The sequence below is a fragment of the Diadema setosum genome, chromosome 14, assembly GCF_964275005.1.
Source record: "Diadema setosum chromosome 14, eeDiaSeto1, whole genome shotgun sequence".
NCBI lineage: Eukaryota > Metazoa > Echinodermata > Echinoidea > Diadematoida > Diadematidae > Diadema > Diadema setosum.
In genome coordinates this window covers 3022393-3034011 of record NC_092698.1, presented here as the reverse complement: position 1 = coordinate 3034011, position 11619 = coordinate 3022393, and positions in this window count along the sequence as shown.

Genomic DNA, 11619 nt, shown 5'->3' with positions numbered 1-11619 from the left:
AACAAGATTTCGCACTCGGTGAAAAATGAGTAGCACTCATCAACTCGGCTTCGCCTCGTTGAATAGAGCGCCTCTAAAATATCTTTCACCTAGTGCGAAATCTGGTATCGCAATCGATCGTGACCATTCACTATTATTATTATTAATATCCTTCCTTTTCTGATTCATTATGATTTTCCGTTCCCATAGTGTGTAATCTCTGCCTTCCCTATGCTACACTTTCCTATGATAGGAGTTCCTCTAGGAATTATGCCCTGAAATTTGGTGCCATTTTCTTTCTTATAGAAAGAGTTGGTATTCTGTAAAACACGCGGTGCTCTTTACCATGCTTGTCCATCTTTTTTTTTTTTGCTTGTTTTCTTTTGTTTTATCTAGAGTTTTGTTATGCATTAACACCATGTCCTGTTCAAGTTTCTTTGGCGACGATGACAAGAATTCTTTTTGAAAATTCTGTCTGCAGGTATTCAACATTGCGACGGTCAACTGAAGGAAAGTTTTGGACGTATAATCTGGTGGTAACAGTCTTTCCTCCGACTGAAGAAGCATAATTTGTATACTCTGTGAATAACTGATAACCTCGTTGTGAGATCATTCATCAACAGTTTCAGAAATAGAGTTATTGCCTAACTTTTGGAAGAGACTTGAAAGCAAATGACTGGCTTGCTTTGAAAGCAGAAGTAGTCAGGGAAAGAATGTATTACAACAGTTGTTAATCTTACTAATGTAATGATCAATAAATCTTATACATTTTAGTGATTTCACGTACAATCTCCCTGATATGTTCTTATTATTTGATCTCCCACGGACTTGCAAACAACTCCTGTTTGCTTGGATTTATACACTCAGTGAGTTGCAAGATTTATACTGTGCTTTTTGACAGTTTATCTTATGTTGAAAAATTACCTGGGGCCATCTTTCTATTCAAGTTCTGCTACGAAGACTGTTCCCTACTACGTTCAAAATCTTATTGTTTTACATTGTACATCTCTTCATACGTTTTCCTTCTATTGTAATGTATATAATGTTTATGGATGCATAGAATTTATACAATTATGCTGACAATTTCTTGAATTTTGTTATATCACGGTATAGACAATGGAATGCAGAATGCAGCACAGTGAATGGAACAGAAGTATACTAGATTTACACGATGTAATTTGACATAACATCACTAAAGAGGTTATGTCTTGTCTTTGTGGAAACTATACATTACAGTAGTTATTTCAAAATCATACCATTGATTCTCTTTTCTTTTTTTTTTTCTTCATCGAAGTATTTTATGTGAAACAACCAATTCTTTTCTTTTATAGTGTGATGTTTTCATCCTCCGGCATATCTTCCATAAAAAGGATTGCATGTTCTTTTTAAATCAGATGAATACTTAATCACATTATATCAATCCCAGCACCACCCGTATTAAGAAAGATGTGGGAACTCATTTAACTTCATCGCAACACTACTCATTTCTTTATAAGACGGTTTATTTTCTAATAAACATATATCGTCGTCAAATTTTACCTCCTTTGCCTTTTTTTATTCTTTGAGCAACGACGTCGGGGAAAAATATCGCATAACCAGAGGGGGAAAAGAGACATTTTGGAGACATGAAATATTACTATATCTGTCATACTTCGGGAAAATTCAAAAAGTAATGTGTGAGTGCATGTGATTGTTGGTATGTGTGCGCGTGTGTGCGCATGTCGCAGAGCTGTAATGTACATGTGTATGTGCTTGTAATAAAGCGATACCAAATTAAAGACCATTTCTCATTTGTTCTTTACTCATTAGGAGACACGCAAAAAAAATTGGAGACGCAAAATATTAGTATATTTTCATATTTCTAGAAACGCCACAGGTTATAATAATTATTATGTATATGGTCATGTGAGTACGGGTGTGTGTGTGTGTATGTGGGTGTGTGTGTGTGTGTGTTTGTGTGTAATGTATGTTGTCCTGTGTTTGTCTAGTATGGTAGAAGTTTTTACAAAACGTTATAACTTTTGCGTATTCTGGAGACACTCGCACAGAGAAAAGAGACCTTTCGGAGACGCACACTATTAGTTAATTTTTCATACTTCTAGAAAACCCAGAAGGTGATGCGATGTTGAGGTCAGCGCTGGAGTGAGAGTGTAAGAGTTTACGCACGCGCGTGTGTGTGTGTGTGTGTGTGTGTGTGTGCGTGTGTGTGCAGGGCCGTAGGCATCAGGGGGAAGCAGAAACGGCCGCCATCATACCCCTTACTGTGTGTCATTAGTAAGACATTAATGCTATACAAAATTAATAACAATGTGGCAAAAAGTAAAGAGGAAACCAAAACAACCTTGTATTACATTTGTCAACAAAAAATGTCCTCATCTGAGTTAACGTATATACCCATCAATTAGCTGGAAAAGAAATGATTTATCGATCATTCATAACTAAAGGATTATTGCTATACATTTCAAGACTAATTTCGTCTACAGAGCGCACAGGCACGTTAAATAATGTACACTCCTTCAGGCGGAAGTATAAACCACGGTGGTAATGCGGTTCGGTGAAATAAATTTCGAAACTTTGGGGGAAGAAAAGTTGGTCGTTCATGTGGTGTCAAATTATGGTTCTTTGTTCTCTTACATACAGCGTGTCTGTTGACAAAGTCAATACGCACCGTTTCCTGTGTTATGTTAGGTAATAGGAAAGAACAACATGGCATCATGATTATTATAATATCACGGAAATCAATGGCTGTATGTGCTCTGTGATATGCGATCATGACTTAACGTTCTTACCTATCAAAAGATGAGGTTTGCTGATATGAATGTGGTGTATGCTTCCAGAACGATACATTCTTTGAAAAAATTGAGCAAATTATAGATGAAGAGACTGAATTTCGATGTGTGATATTTTAAAATAACATTTGATAAGAGCGATCTTCCAGTCGCTGTCCCTGTGTGGTATAAGAAAAGCAGGAGCAAAAATATTTATTGCCCTTTTTTTTTCTAGAATCGAAATCTCAGTCAGGTTTAAAAAAAAAATGTGGAAATACATCTTATACGTCACTGGTAAAATCTTGAAAAAAATCTCAAAAATTTGATAAGAAAATTTCAGAGACAGCATATAGTGATGACACGGAAAATACTGGAAACGTCAAATGTTTCAATTTTTTCTGAATAAGTTATTCCTCGACATCACACAAGCAGATTTCATACCGCGTATAAGGTCCATATCCTTGGCACTCTCCCATGGGTTTGTACGTGACGATCACATTAAAAGATATCGTATCAATAATTACATTGGTTCGTTGCTTGGTACTTATATTCGTCAAAACAAATAAATGAAAAAAATCGTGCAAATCAAACAATATGAAACATGATAAATACGGCTGGATGGCCTCACTCAACGAATAATCATCAAGACACTACTGTTTTACAGTAGGGTCTGGTTTACATTGTAAGTGAATTAACTTGATACATATGAAATACGGGAAAAAACCCAAAAGAAAGCAAACTAACAAACGAATTGAGAGTAGATTAACACACACACCCATCCACCAACACACACACACACACATCAAAATATACGCTGCATTCATTGCTCCTACAAATCATATGTCATGAAAATAATACGCCCAGTTTTTCCACTTTCTTTTTCTTTGGTTTTCTGTCACATTTCCTAGTCTGCGTGTATGAAGAAATCTAGTCTTTCATGAGTCCCTTATAGGCATTAAAAGCGGGTGCTTTTTTGATGATCAGCATATTACAATAATTCCTCCTTTGTCTTGGGCTGCTTAGATTATCTTCAGATCGCAAAAGCATATTATTTTCTTTCAGAGTGAAACATTCTGTCAGATAATAAGGTGTAATGTTGTTCAGAACTTTATAGATCAATTGAAGCAAATGTTGGGTACGTCTACAAACAGTATGCCCAGTATCCCACTTAAGAATGTATAATGTATTTTGTGATTTATACATGAGAATATGGATTAATCTTCAAGATAATTCGTCCTGCTCTTTTTTATTTTTATTTTCAAATTTTGTCTTTTTTTGGTCTTTTTTTTTAAACCAAAATCCCCTACTATATCTGGATAATCTAATTACAGTAATATGAGAGACTTGTATATATCAATCTTATGTTTTGTTAATTAACTACATTTCAGGGCTTTAAAAAAACAACCAAACACTTAAATAATTTTACTTACTTTCTTGCAAACATTATCAACATGCATATTCCAATTCAACTCCAAATCAACTGTGATATCTTAATATCACACTTGACTAGCTCGATCAAGTTTTCCTGCGTTCACATTTAAATCTGAAGTATTATATTCATTTAATAACTTTCTATTTTGCAAATAAAATGCGAACTGTCTTCATTCTTAATTCAATCTTTTGTTATGCATTAAGGTGAAAATCCCACTCATTTTTTTTCTTTGTAACACCACTTGAACTCTGTATGGATCTGGATCTGTGTCGTCAGCGTACAGGTGGATATCACAAACGTAAACTATTTTCACCATGTCATATATGTGTAGAATACAAACAGTGATGGTCCCAGAATGGAACTGGGAACTTATGAAAAATATTCTTCCATGAATTGTAGTAACGGCACTGTTTCGCAGGTGAGTAAAAATTCAGTTTCTTTGGGGTCTTACTTTCAAATGAACTTTGCATGACAAAGAAAAAAAAATGGTCACAGTGCATGCCAGACATGTTAGTACTGTGGATGGTATATAGGAATGAGCTTTGCAAGGTCTATAAAGAACATTCTGGACATGTGATTGAGTCGAAGAAATAGCAGGAAAAGGTATCTTATTTATAGTGCATTTGTATCACATAGTTGCCATATAGATTGTAACTTTCCCTCGCAATGTACATCAATACAACTTTATCTACAATGTATTAACATAAGGATTGAGTAATCTGCAAATCAATCATATTGGATAAAGTGATGTGTGTGAGTGTGCACCTAAAAGGAATTGGAGACGAAATAGACTGTATAATGTCGATAAGGTGTTTCTGAACCAAGTTTCAGAAGCAGTGTTACAGAATACATGCACAATAGTCAGATGTACTGATATTTGATGGTCTCTCTCAGATAGTGACGCTTTAATTCGGGTCTAAAATTAGTCAGCTCTTGTGAGAAGTAGCCTATTCCCACATCATTGTTTTCACACACTATGACTCTTTAATGATCAACTACTATCATATTGACAGTGTAGCAAGAAATCATACACGTCGTAATGGATTAGGAAACCAGGATGTATTGATGACATCAGTTTGGTGGTTGTTACAAGCACAAAAGAAACAGGGGTTCATGTATCAAACTACTTTACAATACAATTGTGCATGATTATGATTTTATCATGGCGCAAAGAGGTAAGACAGTTCCACACATTTGCACACTGAAAGCCACGGAAATTATACTGAATACCACGATAATCTTTGACGCATTTTTTTTTTTGGTCTATATTTCTTCTTTTTTTTTCTAGATATTTGTTATATTTCTCATATTTGGTATATTACCTTATGTGTAATGTGTGTTTGGACAAATATTTGAACTATAATACGATAGCACCAGTAAACGCGGAAGAATCTTATGCAGGAATAGTGTGCGAAGTTCTAATAGTCTGCACACACATTCTAATAAATGGTCGACAGAGAGAGCAGACATCAGGCCATCAAACTTGCCGAAGCTTTTACATCGTTTAACAGCGTAAACATTTTCGTTCTCATTCACTGTCATTATAAAAATCGATTTGGCATTTTTTCACAGGTTGAAAGTGAACTTAATTTGGTTTTCCCTGTGCCTTAGATAATGTCTATTCTTGATTAATTGAGCAAATGCAACTTAAGCGAATTTTCTGAGTTAATTTCGTCAGGTCTTTCACAGACTCTATCTCTAGCTTATATATTTCATGCTCAGTCTTCTCGATAAAACACTTTAAACTGTTATTACAGTCGATGAATATTCATACTTTTTCTCTTTTCTGCCTTTTATCTTCCATTTCCAGGATTTAACGGCGTCAAGGAATGATGACTGCAAAACGAGTATTTGTCCTACTTGGGATACTTTTTATCACCTTCCGTTGTATTGGTAAGATATGAATGTGTATGTATAGATATATATCCATGTCACAAGTGAGTTAGTTGTCGATTTTGTTTTTATTAGCAGACTTCATATCTGTTGTTGTTGTTGTTGTTGTTTTTATATCCTTCTTAAACCTCACACAAACAAAGATAAAGATAAGACATTGTATTTGAGAAATTAACAAAAAATGAGACTGTGCTTGTTGCATGTAATCATCTGCCAAAATAAATGTGTGAGTGTGTTTTTTGTTTTTACGACCCGGAAAATTACAGCTACCTCCCAAGAAAATTAACTGGCGTGATGGATTCAAGAGGAGGTGAATATTGTTTCATGTCCATTAAGTCGCATTATTCTGTTTTTGTCATATCTTTATTGGTTTATGTAGGTGGAACCAGCGTGACTCTCGATGTACCAAGCCCGCTGACACAAAACCAGGAAGTTACAGCCGAATGTACAGCCGACAAAGTCTTTGGCTCAGAACACGTGATCTGGTACTTAAATGGCGTACAGATTACCGATGGCGTACAAACAACCAGTACTGTAAATAGCATGATCGACTATTACTTTTATCTAGAGGGTCCGAAAGAAAATTTGGATTTGGATTCTGAATATCTTAAAGTGTTCAAACAGATTGATTTTGATAAGCATAATCTTAGATTCCTAAAGTTGTTGCCATAATTTTTGGCATTTTCACGATATTGTTGAAAAACTGAGTGGATTTTGGTATCATTTTCTGCCAGTCTTCGCGCCTTCCACTTCCTGGCACCTCGCCCAAAATGTCGCATCCTCCTTCAAACCTGTGACGTCAGATGACGAATGGGAGTTCCTTCACAAGGACATTCAAGCTGGATGAAATAAGACAGAATAATGTTCCCCTTTTCGTATTGCCGAAATTTAACGCAATGTTTACATGAGAACAACATAATCAATGACACGAGTTCAGCTGAATGAATGTTGATTTCTTGGGAGGGGCTAATGGTCAAATTCTATCTTTCTTTCTTCCAGCATTAGCTTCCAGCATTGCCCATATGTACTAATACATCATACTTAAATATTCAATCTATTGTTTAACATCTTGAAGTAGTTTTTCTTTATTCATTTCAGTGAAGTTTGGCGCTGATTATTGTGGAGAGGTCTGTACCTGAGCCATTTCTGTCATTCTGTTGACGACCCTCAATAAAAAAAAAAAACAAATAACTACACCTCCCCTCTACATAATTATAAACACACACACACACACACATACAAACTCGCGTATTATATAAACATAGTAAATCATGAAAAGTTAAATCCAAGAAAGTATATTTCTCTTAATCAATCAATGAAAAGCAAAAACATAATTCAATCATGATATTTTTATTCATACAATTCAAAGTGGGACGTCGACTTCTTATAATTGTATTTTAACAAACGCTATAAATTGTGTTCTTGGTAAGTTAGATAACAGTACATAGAATGTCTATTGGTGAAAATCAGTGTTAATTTGACAAATATCATAATCCGTGCTGTGGGTTTATTGTATATCACGGTAGAAATCTTGTACAAACTAATAACAACTACGAACGACTTTTTACCCAGAGAGATGGAAATTTTACATTATATTGAATTGCAAAATTAGAAAACAAAACATAGTTTAATAGTTGAACTTTTCAATAAAAAATCAGAATTTTTCAACGAAGTTTCAATTAAAAAACTGGTCTTTACGGCATGCCTTACAAACTTAGGGGCATTGCGGGTAGCACATTTATTCAATTACCAACGATTTATATTCTCTTCAGAAAATATTTGTATATCTATTGCATTTATGAATTAGTTTTGTTTCAGTAGGGTATAGCTCTGCCAGTAGCTACAAACATTGTTATTCTCAGAGGTCCTATACATGCGTCACAAACAAATTTACGAAATACACATATTGTACGCACATAAAAAAGATACATAAAAAAGATTTAAAAAGATACAAAAAAGATGCAAAAAATACACATACTGTAGACACATGAAAAAAAAAAGATTAACATAATACATAATACACTTACTGTAAACTTACAACATGGGCACATTGTTGAGTATTGCGGAGACAGAAAATACATATTACTTAACTCCATTTATAGCATTGCAATTTACTGAAAAGTTATAAGCGCACATGAAAGAAGAAGGCTGAAACAAAGATCAGATAGTGGACTATCAGGTATTTGCATTTTCACTTTTATATCTCTCTCACTATGTTCTCCAGTCAAGATTGGTAAATGGTTGTACTGAGGGTACCTGTTTTTTTTTATGATATGGGGAGCTGGTTTCAGATTAAGGCTGTTTCAATTATAGCTAAATTTGCGAAAAGGAGAAATATACCACACTCAGATATGACTACGAACGAAGACAATTAACATAAACGGAATTAGTTAATATTTACCTTTGTTTACCGTCACGATGACCATTTTTCTAAATATTATATGTATATGAGTTAAGGTAACACCTTGTGATGTTAATTATTTTTATTATCATTATTAATGGTATGTTTATTCAACAAATCATTGATCGCAGCCTGAGGCTGAATTACAAATGATTTTACAAAAGTGAAAATATACACACACAGTATTACTTAAATATACAAATGTAGAATTACAAAATCAAAATAACGAGCAGGCTCAACCAAAACAAAAACAATTCGAACAAGAAAGAAACTCTCAGACACTGCATACACAAGAAATGATGACAATTTGAATTAACATGGATCATTGACCCTAAAATTTCCAAGATAATCATTGACAATCAGTACATAAATATTCATTAAATTCCATGAAATTACATTATACCTTAAACCATTTCCGGGTATGAGACAAAAGAAAAAAAAATCTTTAATATTTCTTTTCCGTAATAAGACTTGTTACATCAAGACTTTAATAGTAAAGGAAAACCTCAAGAAAATCCTTTTATAATTCTGTACGTGGAGCCAAATAAATGCATTGAATAATGACAATCTTTATCCCTCAGTCTAATTCCACAGATAATATCTGGGATATCCTACAACTAAAGATGATGATTCATAATTATGGAATATCCGCTCCTTTTCCGATTCCAAACATTCGGTCACTACCATACACAGTTTAGTGCGACGGAAGTGAACTCTCACCCACATACATCACCACACTTTTTCAACTCCACTTAACGGTACCGCGATAGAGCAATGCTGCTCGGAAAACGCATGAAATCTGTCCGAGATATCCCTGACAACATAATGTTTGAATATCGGAACAAAGGTTTCTGTCGTTAAACCAGAAAATACGAAAATCCACAGCTCTCTTCCTCGATTTTAGGAAAGGCTTCAAAGGCAGAAAGTTGCCGTCCTCTCATCGTAATCTCTACGGACAGTTAGAGGGGACGATGTTAATTTAAAAATATGTATAAACTCGACTACATTTTTCCGTTTAGTTTTCTACTACAACCAACCTCACATAAATCATAATGTTCACCTAAAATAAAAAACGTGAAGTTCTAAAAATGCAATCTCTTCCTGTAAACTGAGGACTGATTTTTCTTCCACCAATTAATGTGGTCTCTATGTGTCCATTATTGCACAAGACAATTCTTCGCATCATACGCTTGTCTGCCACAGTTAAGAGATGTTTTATGCCAACACGAGATATATCGTCACATTTTCCGATCTAGTTTCAGAACACAATACCCATACATTCTGAAGCATGATGCTAGGTACAATGTTCAATGCGTCTGATCAGAGGAGCTACCACTAATCAGTGCACTACAAACCGGACATGTTCAAGCAACTTGCTCTTCATTAATTAGACAATTTTTGACAGAGGAACAAAATGAAACGGAAATGAACTTTGACGTCATGCCATTAGAAGGTGACATAATGTGTCTCCTATTCATGTATGGAACACGCGATTCATCCCAGGGATCGGGAGAGAGTACGAAACATTAAGAAGACAATTTTTGTCCAGTTTTGAGTTTGAAATCATGGATAATTGCTGTGAAATCTTCAGATCTTACACGACATGCGACCAAGCTTTAGTCAGGAGTTAGAAGACTGAACAGCTTTCGAGAACATCGGCCTACCTACGGGTTCCTAGGATGGAATGAAGAAATTCTTGTTGTTGTCATGATCGCCTCCTAATCATGATATCACATAAATGAGACATTAAAAAACCAGGAAAATTACAATCGTCGAGACAGGATGTTTGTATAAGAAATAAACTGGACTTGATCACCGTTGAGAACTGAAAGTTTTTCGTCATGCTTTTAACGTTACAAGATACTGTCCGTAATTTACATACGAATATCGGGAGTGTTTTTGTTAGTGTGTCAGCAAAATAGACAACAGCTGCTCAGAAAGTAAGGTAACTTTGGGCGAATTAGTGAAAGTATCCCTATCGAGGGCGGTTAATTACAAATACACTTTGTGAGAAGCTGGAAACAATAAAATATCTCACATTTTTGTCTCTTTTTACTGGGAAAGTTTCACGCAGTACGTCTGAGTTGTTCCCAGTAAGTATTTGATGGGTTCCTAACCGTTTTTTCTAACATCTCATTCTGTTTGTGAAAGGAAGGGATTGAAAACTACTATTCTATTACAGATAATGGTATGTTATAAAATACTTACGTGTTTGAGCAAATAATAAAACATAAAATTCTGTCATGAAAATCATGTCGACCGAGGACAAATATCATCACATGCCCTACACGCAGCCAAAAGAAGATATTGTTGGCGTATCAGCGTACTCTCTAAAGCTACCTAGCGACACCGTTAAATCTTGTCATTTTAGACTTTCAGGTTTTAAAAGAAGCATTACTGAAAGATGATAACATGTATTTTGTAATTATCACCTCTGAAGTCGGATAAAGACCGGTATGAATTATGAACCAGCGTAAATATAATCAAAATTAGGAGTTTTTTCCTGCCCTGGAACCGCATAGGTTCACGTGTAAGTCATGTCTGTATTTAAAATCCCAGCCCTGCTTATTTTGTCGCACTGATAAGAATATCATGATATTATTGTCCATTTTCTGAATGAAGGCAATATTGTCTATGCGTTTCCATCATATCACTGTGAATTTGCAGGACGATTTGGACACACACCTGGAATCATTTCAGTTATGGTGATGAACCTTTTAGTATTATGATGGTATTAATTCATTGATGACGTAACTCATTACGTTTCAGACACATTTCCTCAACAGCATTGACCTGTGATAGTCTCGCAATTTGTGAAATTGTTCACCTCTAACTTTCGTGTTCATTTAAATTGGTCATTTTGTCTATTTTTAAATATCGACGACGGAAGTGAAAGTATTTCCTCAATGTGCTCCTATGTTCGATGATTCCTCATAATGATGCAGAGAAAAGTTGCAAAATGAAAGCGAGGTTAAAATGTGATATAAGATTGCCTAAAAGATAAAGCTGAGACTTTGTAGATGAAGATAATACTCAAATGCCAGAACATTTTGAACCGAAAGGGATAAAAGAACAAGGAATGAAAAACAGTGACTTTGCAAATGACAAGAGTCGCTCAGCGGCAAACTTAATTTCTATGACTACGT